Source organism: Thunnus thynnus, chromosome 17, assembly GCF_963924715.1.
Source record: "Thunnus thynnus chromosome 17, fThuThy2.1, whole genome shotgun sequence".
Taxonomy (NCBI): domain Eukaryota; kingdom Metazoa; phylum Chordata; class Actinopteri; order Scombriformes; family Scombridae; genus Thunnus; species Thunnus thynnus.
The window spans coordinates 17,381,288-17,394,571 of record NC_089533.1 but is presented as its reverse complement, the minus strand read 5'-3'; the positions used below and the strand labels follow the sequence as shown (position 1 = coordinate 17,394,571).

Here is a 13,284-nt window from a genome sequence, read left to right as displayed (position 1 = left end):
CTAATTATTCACTTGTCCTCATACATCATCTCCAAGAATGTGAATTTGAACCCTTTAACCTGACCTTGCTACTCAGTGAATGATAGTTTTTACATTACATGCAGGGTTTCTACAAACATTTCCTCTAAGACATTGTTTTTCCTAATTATTTTTAAGCTAATATATCAGCAACATCTTGACACGTTCTTGAGTAATACAAGATACATGTTATCTGTCGTGTAAAACATCAGCACTTGCCTCAAGGATTTTACAGTCCCTAAACTTCATTAATCCCCCTCTTCTTCAAGTCACTCCCATCATTCCTTCCCCTCTTCTGTATATTGGAACACCTTTCATGCAGAATTCAGTCCTTCTTGATTCTCCACCCTCTCTTTTCATCTCCTTATGTAACACTGGTGCTTCCCTCCCCTTTATATCCAGTCCCTCCTCATTTAGAGCCTTTTTTCTGCTTATCCGTCACCCACTTTTGCAGAGTCACAATTTGTCTTCTTTGTGAATTTCTTTTGTGAACTTCTCCTCTGTCTCTGTTCTTTTGATACATTTTCATCCATCTTGTCTCTGACATCCAACCCCACCTCCCATTCCACCCTCACTCCTTTATCTTGTGGATTTGCTACTACGGTACAACAGACATCACAGAATCTTCGCAAAGTGAGTGTGTTTGACATCTTATACAGCTACAACTGAAATGATCAGCATTGGACTGCTTGAACAATGGAACGTGCACATTTGTATGTGTGACTTGTGTGTGTGTGTGTGGTTCAGCTCATGCCCAGAACAAGCAGTTGTCTGTTTGCTGACTACACTGACAGTGGCAATGGGACAAAGGATGATCCTTTCACATTAGGGACAGACAAGACCACACTGGGCTGCCTGCCGCACTGCTGCAGGAATGTGTGAGTGAGTACATCTAAGTGAAATATGACTATGGCCCTATTTACTCCTGCTAGTCGGAGTGCAGGGCTCTACGGAAGACCTTTTTCTTGGTCAGTCGGTCAGCTCAAAACACTTCGAGCACGACTTATCATTGTCATGTGTGAAGAATAGCAGAGCCTTTAGGTGCAACTAGACTCTCGTTTTCTGTGCAGCTTTCCAGCAGTTTATCATAACCTGAACATCAATCAAGCCTATTTCTGACCAACCCCCTAACATCTGTTCTCACCAGAAAACATATTGCAACTATTCAAAGCTCAGCATGTGTGTTATTAGTCAAGTAGTCTCTGGCTACTGCTCAAAGGGGGTGTGTGTATGTTTGTGTATATTTCCAAAACATGTTCCAAAAAAAAGCTGATGAACACCTTCACGCCAGGAACTAATGAACCATTGTAAGCTGTAATATTTCGATACATTGTTTATCCAAAGTGGGTGGTGCCAGACAGACGGGGTGTTTTTCCTAATGACTTGAGCTTTCTAAAGTTGGCAGGGAAATCTTCTTGGATGGATTACCCATAACTGCCCGACTCGGTGATGAACGTACATCACTGTGTTTTGCATTAATCCTAACTTTTTCAAACTTTGGTTTACCAGCACTCGAAGCATTTCAAAGGATAGGTAAGTCTATCCTAAAACAGGAGTCTGAAAAAATTAAAGGTGTATTTGAAGCTAATATTAGGTTTTAGCCCTCCAAATTAGTCAAATGAAGTCAATATCTTTCAAAGTTACTGTCAGCAGTCAGCAGTTTGAGTTAGTCAAATAAAGTGGGAGATATCCACTTTATTTGACTAACTCAGACTGCTGAAGCTTCATATTTGCTTCAGATAAACTTTTAAATACATGTTTTCTCAAAACGAGGACTGTAAATTTTGTCCCCCATCCCTTATACTGAAAGTGGATTAGGAAATGATCTTTAAATGATCAGTATGAACAAGAGGAATGATTGCAGCAAGCAAAATCTGTTTCAGTGTTCATACGGGCACCTGACTGTTGTTTTAAGACAGACTTGAAAAATCCCGAATATAGACACAAAGAAAGATTTTTCTGAAAGAAAATTAATGAAGTTTTGAGACAAAAGTCCATGAAAGTTAGCAGCTTCACTTTTTATTCATCCCTTGCATTTACAGCGAGCCGTGAGGGGAGACTAATACCATGGTAGTGTTTGTGTTACAAGCAAACAAATGGGAAGCTAGAAAATTAGACAGACAGAAGAAGAGCGTAGGCAGTCAGACAGACAAAACTGGACAGTGAGACTTTCTGTTTGCCTTTCAGACTATGTGTTTGATGTTTGGAGGAAAAGAGGCTTCAGGAGGATTTTACACTGCTTGCTAATGGCTGAGCTCTGCTACTCTCAGTTGGCCCCATGCCACAGGGTAAAAACATGCCGATGCATACACACACACACACACACGTGCTCACACACACACACACTCTAAATCGTATTTCACATCGCCTGAGCTTGTGTTGCAGCTCATTGGTTGCTGGACACCCATGATGGCTGAAACCCAAAGCAGGTTAAAACACACTGACACACACCTGTGTCTAGGTGTGTGTGTGAGTGTGTGAGAGAGAAAGAGACAAAGAGAGAGAGAGAGCAAATGTGTGAGAAAAATACAAAGTGAGTGGGTGAAAGGTGAAAAATATTGAATGTATGTGTGGTGGTTCCAGGAAAGGTTGTTATCATGGTAGTTGAGGTGATTTTTCTCTGCTAGTGAGGCAAGAAAACACACACATTTCCATCACCATGGTGGTTAGTGATGTGTTACTTTTGCCTACTGTGACTGCATTATAGATAGTTTTGAAGCTTGCTGAAGCATGTGTGTTTGTGTGTGAGTGGCTCTGTGTGTGTGGGATGGTGGTATATTCACAGGCTTTATGCCTTTATTTGTGTAGGAACAAGACGTGTGTGTGTGTGTGTGTGTGTGTGTGTGTGTGCATCTACTGTGTGTGTAGGACTTAAACTGGAGCAAGAGTTTGGCATTTGATGTCTGTTGCAGTGGAACAACGATTTGTACCTGTTTTTGTGTGTGTGTGTGTGTGTGTGTGTCCATTGATCGTACAAAAGTAGATAGTGCTGTATATATACAGTAGATATGTTGGATTGTTTATGTACTGACCAAATATGAGGACTGCACATTTTTCAATGTATCTGTGAAAGTGAATTTTGTCTTGATGTGTATGTGTGTGTGTGTGTGTGTGTGTGTGTGTGTGTGTAGAGGGGCAATCAGTGGTTATTTCACCATCTCTTTGCAGATCAATAACTCTGTCCACCACTCAGTAGCTGTGAGAGGCCTTCAGTGACACACACACACACACACACACACACACACACACACACACACACACACACACACAGATGCTCTCCCACGCTTGCCTGCAACAGAGCAACTGGAGCACCTCTCTACATACACCCCACACACTTCTTGTCCCTCTCTCTATTGTTCTTGCTCTTTGGAGTGCATGCTCGCGCTCTATACTGTGCAATTTACAGTACCATAATCCTTCTCTCTAATGGTTTTCAAAATCTTTCACCTCATTCCCATTGTTCACATATGCTGATACTGATATCTGATATCATGTAAGCTTTATTTGATTTCACAACTATCCTCTTGAAATTAAGTTTAGTCAAAGAAGTTTCCTCCCCCTCTCCTCATTTTCTTCCTCTGTGTCACTGCTCTTCTTCCTTCTGCCTCTCCCAACCCTCACCCTCCTCCACTTTGCTCCCCTACTTTCTCTTTGTTATAGTCAGATATTTGTACTGGCCAAGAAACACACGTGTACTCAGCTATATTATGCATTCTGTGTGTTATGACAGAAATGTGTCTAACATGCTTTTAGTGATTTTCAGTCATTTATATGCTGTTATGATGTCTATGTTAAACATAGTCAAAGTTTCTAAACTTGAAGTGAACATATGTTAAATTCTCCCCGCAAGTCAAAAGCCAGGGCTTCAGCCAGCCCTGAAAATTCTGTTTGCAAGTTACCTCCTTCCCCATCAAGCTGACTTCAGATTGTTCACGTGTGGCCACAAACGGCTATCCGTTCTATAGTCTTTGTTGCTAAGGTTGTTCTATGGGTTGTTCATGTTTTCCGCATATTTCAGATCAGAATCAGGCTTGAACAAGCACAGATGTATCTAAAAAGTTTCCATTTCAAGTAAAGAACATTTCTACTACCGCTGTTTGTTTACATTAGACTCCCAAGCCGCTGGAAGTTGGCTGAGACACACCTTTCGGAATCTAATCAATCAGAACAGAGTGGACTTATTGGGGGGCCCTTAAAGAGACAGGAGCGAAAACAGCCTGTTTCAGACAGAGGCTGAACTGTGGGCTGCATGAAAAGCCAGTATAAGATAAATCTGTAAGTCATGCTGAGATATCCAAAATATCCAAAAATATAGACCTGGAAATGTGCATTATACATCCCCTTTAAATCTGACCTGCAGGCTTATATTTCTATCTGTGCATTTATTTTGACATTTTTTAAATAGAAGTTCTGCCCTCTGCTCTGCTTGTCTTAATACCAACTCAGAGATAATGCAAAAGCTGCCACTTAACTCCTATGGAGACTGATAGCAGATCAGATGTGTGTCCTAATACGGTCCCGCTCACTTCTGAATAGATTCATTACTGTGCACAAATTTATGCACTATACAAACGTATGCATGTACACACTCACAGATATATGCAAACACGCAGGCAGTGACATATCCAGTCCCATCTAGGTGTGTCAGTTGCTTTTCCACTTTCTCAATGTTAAATCTTACCTTTTTGAAGAAGCTGAGAGTTAATTTCAGTTGCTTTTATTGCCTTTCTTCATCAGCATCTGCACCAAACAGGCAAAAACATTCACCACTTTCACCTGGTCAGTCTACTGAATGGAAAGAAAAGACTATAATTCTGTGTTCGCAGTGGATGACATACTGTCCAGCCAGCCTGTTGCACTGTGTCTCAGTTACGCGGTGAAGATTACCTCTCATCAAAGCTTTATTCTACAGATCGAGATGAAAACACGTCAGGTCACTCATACTTCATTATACCTCAGACATCGCAATTAACTGCATTCAGTGAAACTTGACCTGTCAACAGTTATCCAGGCTAGAAACGCAAAGAAAGATAGATAGCAGTTTTTCCTCTTCTAGTACCACGTACTGTTGTGTTTGAAGTTGCAGTATCTTTTGTGGAGTTTTAGGCTCCCAGCTTTTTAAATGGTTAGAATGGTTTTTGTTGTTTTTTGTTTGCAACTTCTTCTATTGTTGCACCTCTTCTGTACTGTTTGTTCCAGACTTCTAAGTTATAATTGCAAAGTGGGCACATTGTACTGTATAGGGGCATTTTAAGCTGTATTTTCAAAGTGGAAATTCAGGGTAATTACTTGCACTATACAGCATTTTAGACAGGAAATGTGCTGGGATGTGTATTCGAGTTGTTTAGAAGCAGAGCATTGACTGATCTATGGCTCTGGGCTCTGTCCTTTTTCTTTCCGCATCCAGAAATCATTACAATTACCCGCACTTAACAATATTTTCATCTTCCATCCTTTATATTTCTTTCTTTCCTTCTTTCCCTCTCTGACATTTGTGTTGTCCTGACACTGTCACATGCTTTGCCCCATGTGCTACTCACCTCTTGTCATCCTCTCATCCTTCTGTCATTTCTATGCTCTCGGCTTCTCCCTTTTTTTTTCTCGTTTTTCCTCTCCTCTTTTCCACTGAAGAGCTTGATGCCAGTAACGATCTTTCTCTTCACATTATCTCACCCTCTCCCCTACTCCTCTGATTGGCTCCTGTGGTGTTCAAGCAGAGTGACCGGCCTCTGTGGCCCATGATCCTCCCTGGCCCTGACAGCTTGTTATCTCCATGGTGACGGATGGCTGAGGCATTGCCGTGCCTTGCTCTTAACTACTGCTGAGGATAGAGCACACACCTGGGACACATCACCTACTCTCGCTCACCTTCTGGCTCTGTCTTTCTACATTTTTTTTCTTTTATTCTTTTTCCTTCTCTCAACTTTTGCTTTCTGTCTTTCCCGTGGTTCTAGCTGGAAAAGTTGCTGTGGGGCTACATGGTAGATTTATGTCGTCTTCTTTGCAATGACACTTGCCGTGAGGTGTGCAACATGATGGATGTGTGTGTGTGTAGAAGTTGAATGGTTGTTCCACTTGTTTTGACAGATGTTTTATTAAAGAACATCAAAAGTCTGTCTTTAATTCACAGCGGCACTCTGTGTCTTTCTTTCATCTTCTGCTTGTTCTCCTGTCTGTTTTCTGTCATTTCCTCTTTTTTTGCTTTCTATTTTGTTCACTCGCAGATTCAATCATTCCTTTCTACTCACGTATGCCTTTCCCTCTTCCTTCAGATGACGTATCTTCTCAAATTTACGTTTATGCCTTCATCTTGTGCAATAATGTGAGTGCTCCACTTTTTTTTAATGAGCCTCTGCTTCAAGTAGAATATGAACTGTTGTCCTTTTACCCCGGGGAAAATCTCTTCTTTTTAAAAGAGGTGCAAACATTAATGAGATAAACCTCTGTAAAGGACAAATAAAATAAAGGAGACAAGGATACTAATATACTAAGAATACTAATGCTTACGCTTCCAAAATAAATCCAAAAACCAATACTGGTTCTAATCATCCTCACTTCCTCGTTCTTCCCTCCCTCCGTCTTTCCTTCTCCTCCTCCCTCTCTCTTCTCCCTCAGGTCTAGTCCAAACTCCATTAGTGCCTGTACTGTCTAAGAGAGAGGGAAGAGATGAGAGGGGAACACTGAAGAAGAGATGAAGGGCTTAAAGTGACTCTAATGACTACTGTAGTACTGAATCTCAGTGCATACACACTCTGTGTGACCTCTTTTACATGCATTACTCCTTCAAAGTAGTTAGGTTGCAATGAACATGTGCTTTTTATACTATAGCAGCTTGAGGTTGGGGGTTTTAAAATTTTAAGAGATAAATAGGAATACTAAAACAGGAAATGCTACATTGTGTTAGCCACTCGCCTCATTTTTTTCTTACTCTATTTATTTATAATCTAAAGAACACCAGGACTTGACAGAACTAATGCAATCATTTTTTCTAAGAATCTGTTAATTAAATTAAATATTTGAATTGACTTGAATGTGTGAATTTACCACAAACTTTGCTTTGCTGTTCCAGAAACTCAGTCCACTTTCTCCACTGTGTGACATGCAGTGTGTTTGTGAACAATCTCACAATCTTTGTGCTTGTGACTTAGACGCACTTATTAACTATTTAGATTTGCTAGAAATGTCACTTAGGAAGAGATGGCATGTGTGTACCTCTTCCCTTTGTGGTCTTAAGAGTAAGCTTAAAGGCACCCTGTGGAGTTTTTTTTCTCGTAAACAATCAAAAGTAATGTTTACAGTGAGTGTTCCTTACCAAAAGGCATTGTATCCTTGAGGTCTAACATGTGTCAAATGCATTTTCTTCCTCATAAAACATTTGCAAAGGTTATATTTAAGTATTCAAAAATCCTGCATTGTTTACATTTATGATCTCTGGCGTCTTCTTCTCCTCTGTCTTTGTTGGCATATTGCTGTGTTCTTGGCGCATTACACCACCTGTAAATCACGGATCACAATTATCACATCATGAGCATGAGGCAAACAAAACAGGGACCAACGCATAAAAGTCCTGCTCCATAGTGCTAGTAGAGATCAGAAACTGCACAGGATGCCTTTAAGTCGTCCTTTGTAATTTGCTCTTTTTTTATTGCCAGTGTCTGTGTGTACAAGGACTGTGCTGTACGTCCACATACTGTATTACATGTGTATGCATCAGTCCATGTTTACAAATGCGCGTGCGTGCGTGCGCTATCACGATCCTCCACTGTTGGATTATGGATTATGTAGACACCATTCCTGAATTGCATCCATAATTGGGTTATGGGTTAGTTCAATGTGACATTCTTCGAAGAGAATTACATTCAGATGGCTGGCTGACATTATCCGCCTACTGCTTCAGCACCGTGTTATGCTATATGCTGTACTGCAGCAATACTTCAGACAGCTGAGCCTATTTGTCTGAACTCAGTAACAGCAGGGCAGATTGCTTTTGGATAAACCACACAGATAAAATGTCAAGGGTGCACAAACAGAAGAGCCAATGCACATACACACACACATACAATGTATACTATACGCTCGCATGTACACACAAACATGAACAAGCAGGATTTTTTTTTTCTTTTGTTTTTGTTTTCCGCCTGTCACCATCACTGTTGCTGCCTTATTTTTTAACTTATAAAAGAATCATATCTTTCTTTTTTATGTCAGCTCTACTCAGAAGTATTGCTTTACACAAACTGGGACTCTTGAGAGAATTTAATAAGTCATTTAATGGCTCCATCACTACTAACTGCAGGGTACTTTTTATCCAAGTGAGTGCTTTGTAGTTTGCTATTCCTCATCTATTATCCACAAAGTGCTATATAAATTGTATGAGTCATTCTGCACTGCAGTGAGTCTGTTCTTTGTTTGTGACCTCCCTAAAACTCTCCTGAATAGATCAGAATTTTTTCCAATACAGAGCTTTCCTCAACAATACAAGTATTTGAGAGAAGAAAGTTACAGTGAGCACAGTAATGAGGCTGAAATGAGGTGAAATGATGAGTAGCTGCCTGGTTAAGTTAAGAACATCCCTTTGTTAGTCGTCAGCCTTGGGCTCTTCAATGAAGGCGAAATGATGTTTAACTAGTTATCCATTAGCGGCACATTATAGCGATGGAAAGCTATTAAGCTATAAAGGAGGGTCATGTGTATTATGAGAAGATGTTTGTGGTGCATGCGGCTTCAGCTTGAAGCCAACAACTTGTCCATATCTCCGCTGATGTCACCATATCGACCTCTCCGTCTCTGCTCAGGCGGACATTTATGAGACTGCAGCTGAATTATGTCATGGAGTGCACAAATGTCGCCACTCCTGAGCAATCAATGTGACGTCTGACTAAAAAAACACTGGGGAAATAATAGGAGAACTTTTTTTATTTTTTTACTGCAGTTATGACTGCAGCTTAGTTCCCAAACTCCCAAAAACCATGTCTTTCCTCTTCTTCACCCTAAGAGAGCAAGAACAAGAGCAAGAACATTAGGTGTATTTGTATAGACTGTGCTGTGTTGTGCATTTGTTATTATGCATAGTATGAATGTGTACAGACATGCAGCTAAAACTGTACTAAACATTCTGGAAAGTGAATGCAAAGTTTTTATGCTAGAATTTACTGATTGCAATATGGAAATTAACTAAATTAGTGACAGGCCAGTGCATAGAGTTGAAAGTAGTTCACATCTTACAATATAATATGTAATATGCACTCTGACTTGTATTTTGCTTCTTTTCCTCCATCAGAGCAGGAGGGCAACTCTCCGCAGCACCGACTCTGAAACAGAATTATTTCAACAAAAGCAGTAAAAGCTTACATGTTATTAGTTTGAATATGAATTCTATGCTTATTACCGGAGGCAGCTGTAAAGACAGCTACAGATAAGCAAAGCAATAATTATTCTACTCAAAATATTCTTGTCTTGTTACTCTAAGAAGCTAAAATGCCAGCAGACAGAATTACTAATAAATCGAATGTGACAGCTCACAGTCTGTCCTTATGTTGTGGAATATTTTTTGTCTTTTCCGGGAACATCCTGCTGTGTTTTGCCTATGGCTAATGCTATAAAAACAATAAATAGCAAACGTTAGTTGCATGCTTAAACATGTCGCAACATAGTTAGTATTTCTGTATATATATATATTAATTACAAATAGCAGAATATTAATTCTAAAATGAGATGTACAGGATTTGGGGGAAGAAAATAAGCCTCTAACTAAATGATTCATCATATGTAAACAAGCAATTTTACTCGTTAAAGTGTGTATTGCAGACTGAATATATTTTAGATAACAGAAGGATAAACTTCAGGTAATTATGAAGCCTGGCTGTGCCGTTGACTGTTTCGGAAGAAGAGCGAGGTTGTGTCAAAGACATTATGTTTTACAAAGGAGAACAAACAGCTATTATGAATCCTGGGAACATTTCCAGTCCAATTTTTAGGTTTGCAGGGACTATGAGAGGATAGCGTGAGTCACTAAGGGATGTTTATGAATATTCTGCTTTTTGATTGATCGTCAGTATGTTTCAGCATGAACCATTTGCCCGCTTGCTGTTCAGGCTTTGAGGTCCACCCTTTAGTAATGAATACTTATGAGCACATTAGCAGACCAAGAAGACTCATTACAATATCAAGGAGACCAGCAGATCACATGCCCTTTTAGCGCCTTTGAGCAGAGAACCTGTCTTTGTGTCCTGGCTGTAGGGCATGAGCGTCATGTTACGAATTTATAGGTCACAATTATGCGAAGCTCAGATGAGTCTACCACACACGCATCCTTACATGTTGGAGGTCAAGTCACGGAAATCTCGCAGCATCTTTCAAAGAGTGGAATCAGACTGTAAACTGAGTTTCCCTCACTAGAGCTTCAGCGGGTGATTGACATTCACTGCATCAGTGATCACAAAACTCCAGCCTGTGGTTTGCATGATGTAGTGTGTGATTCACCTTCCCCCAGCTGCCATGTGTGATGGTGCCCTTGCTGCACTTCACAAAGGATGAATGACACACAACAAGCCTACAAGACCACAATGGCTGCAATATAAGATTGCCATTCGAGGTCTCTCATTTCCCCTGATGAAAAGGGAGTGTAGTGGGTTTATGGCTGAGCCGGTGTTCACCTGGGAGAGATCAAAGTGAGTTTCACAGAGCTGACAGATGGGGGAATTTAATTTCTTCAAGGCACTCTGATATTAGAACATGGCAACATTTCACGAATGCCTAATAGTTGGAGAAAAGTTTAAGATGAGTGTTCAAGTCAAGAAGGTTTTTTGGAGAACCCACTGTATCGATCTAATATAATATGATAAAGAAGCTTATAGTGACATTCAACCTTGATTCAGCGTTTTGCTCATTTCAGTTAATTTGACTGAGAACTGAGAAAAGCATGACCAAGAAATAGACACACTGGAGATGTTAAATGAACTTCTGTTCAAGTAATTGCAGCCACAATATTCATTTTCAGGTCATTCGTGGATGCAGTCTGCATTTTTGCAGCACCGCACATGTTCAGTGACTCAACTCTACGTCACAAAATATCAAATTTACTGCAAACACATGTGACAAACTGAATGGAAGGGAGAGAAAGATGGAGGCTAGAGGACAAGAAGGGGTAATTATTGCGTAGATACACAAGGAGGGGCGAAGAGTTCCTGAGAGGCACAAAAGCAAGACATTGAGTGAAGGACAAGCTGTAACTTCACTCTGAGAGACATGATAAAAGAAAAAGAGAAAAGACGGAGACAAAAGAGAGGGATGATAGCCTGTGGAGAGGCGGGCAAAGAGAGAAGGGGAAGATGTGAGAGATAGCTAGTTAGCACTTTTCTTGAAAAGGCAGAGCGTGAGAAGGAGACAGTGTTAAGGAGGAATAGAAAGAGGAAGAGAAAGGGAGATAGTTAGCACAGTGGCAGAGTGAACTTTTGCCCAGTGCCTGTCAGTACTGAGGACGGATGGTGTGTGTGTGCGTCATGTGTGTATGTGTGTATCCTTGTTTCCTCTTGACAGTGAGGAGGAACATGAAGTCTCTAATTGCTCTGGTGACTGCAACTTCAGACCTCTTCCACAGTGAAAGGGAGAGAGACAGAGAGTGGGAGGGAGGGCAGAGTTACACTGAGATCAGGACAAAAAAAGACAAAAGGTCTAAGTAACAGGAAGAGGGACTAAATGAAGTTATAAATGCGTGGCACAGACAGACAAATAACAGAGATTGTGCACCAAGATTTGATACATTTGGTACCAAATACATAAAATACATGACATACAGAGAGAATATGTCTTGGTTGAGTGCATCTAATATTAACAGTGTAAGAACTGTGTGGAACAGGGACTGAAATCAGATTAAAAACCCATCTCATTTTATTTATTTTGATAACCATTGTTCTCCTATGAATCACCTATGAAAATAGTTTTAAAATTATATCAGGCTGAAATATGTTATAGTCCAAAGTTGCTGTAATGTTGCATGTGTAAAAATTTATGCCTTAATATGGGACACTAGCCCACAGCATTTAACCAACATTAGAATACCAGTAAATTGCACAACCATCGTAATAGCTGGCATTAAACTGCCTTTCAGGCTATATCAGTAACATGTATTTATAAAAATGCATTTTTGTCAAGCTTGAAATTACATTTTTAAATTTCATCAAAACAATTCTACCTCTTCACACCATCTTCATGCATCCCTTTTTCTACATTGAAGTGAACTGAGGTGTGTTTCATGGAAAGGACGGGTGGATATAGTATTTTGCACAGTGAAAGAATTCAGATTAGTGGAGCAGACTCACTTCATGCCTTTATGATTTAGTGATTATATCTCCACACATTGACCCCATAGACAGACGATGTATCCATAATGTGCACTTTCAACAATGACCTCTGCCACTTCCCTGACCTCTGTCCAGTGACCTTTACTCTCTCTTGTGTGTATTCCCTTATCGGTCCGCCAGCTCTGGAAGGCAGAAAGAGGATGGAAAAGGGGGGGGAAGGGGAGAAGAAACCAAGAGAGTGGAGCTATGAATAGAGGGAGTGTCAAAGAGAGGAAAAAAAGACATGTAGAGGGAGAGGTGAGAAAGAGAGAGTTAGTGACCGCTAGGGACCTGCTGAAATGGCTCTGCTTTGTCACTGTCTCACACAAACACACAAACACATACTACTCTCTCTCTTGCGCTCTTCTCACTCTCATATATACACATAATCCTACCTGTCAGATATATGTTACACACATATGGATCATACTCAGCCTAAATCCTTCTTCGGTGTTTGTTTTTCCGCTGGATATGGTGTGTATGTGTGTGTGTGTGTGTGTGTGTGTGTGTGTGTGTGTGTGTGTGTGTGTGTGTGCATGTGCGTGTGCGTGTGTGTTGATGTGTGGGCGGCATCTGTCAGGGCGGATGCTAAAACCCTTCCTCTGGCCAGTGATAAAAGCTCAGCCTTCATATGTGTGTGTATGTTTGTGTGTGCGTGTGTGTGTGAGACCACCCAGATGTTTGGACATTAGTTGACTGCTGGTATCTGCAGCTCAAATGAGCCTTGGGGCTTAGGTCATTAAACACAAGCTTTAAACTTACCAACACACACACACACACACACACACACACACATACACACACATAACCATACAGCTTTTGATGTTCTCCCCAAGTAGCTGACTTGGTAAGTTTCTTCAAAAACTCTGTAGACTGTCATGTAACTGAATCAGTGCCTGAGTCACTGACAGAACTGCAACAACCT

The 13,284-nt window shown here is 40.6% G+C and overlaps 1 protein-coding gene across 2 annotated transcripts in view; it reads left to right on the top strand.

Moving 5' to 3' along the window:
- Positions 1-441: 441 nt before the first annotated feature.
- The window catches only part of cacna1ia (calcium voltage-gated channel subunit alpha1 Ia), a 111,694-nt gene continuing 98,851 nt past the window's right edge, over positions 442-13,284 (top strand). The window contains exon 1 of one of the 2 annotated variants that reach the window (XM_067615631.1): positions 442-651. The gene's annotated coding sequence lies outside the window, so the exon portion shown is untranslated. Of the gene's footprint in view, positions 652-699; positions 901-13,284 lie in introns of those variants that run through there. The other variant, XM_067615632.1, reaches the window with a different exon arrangement.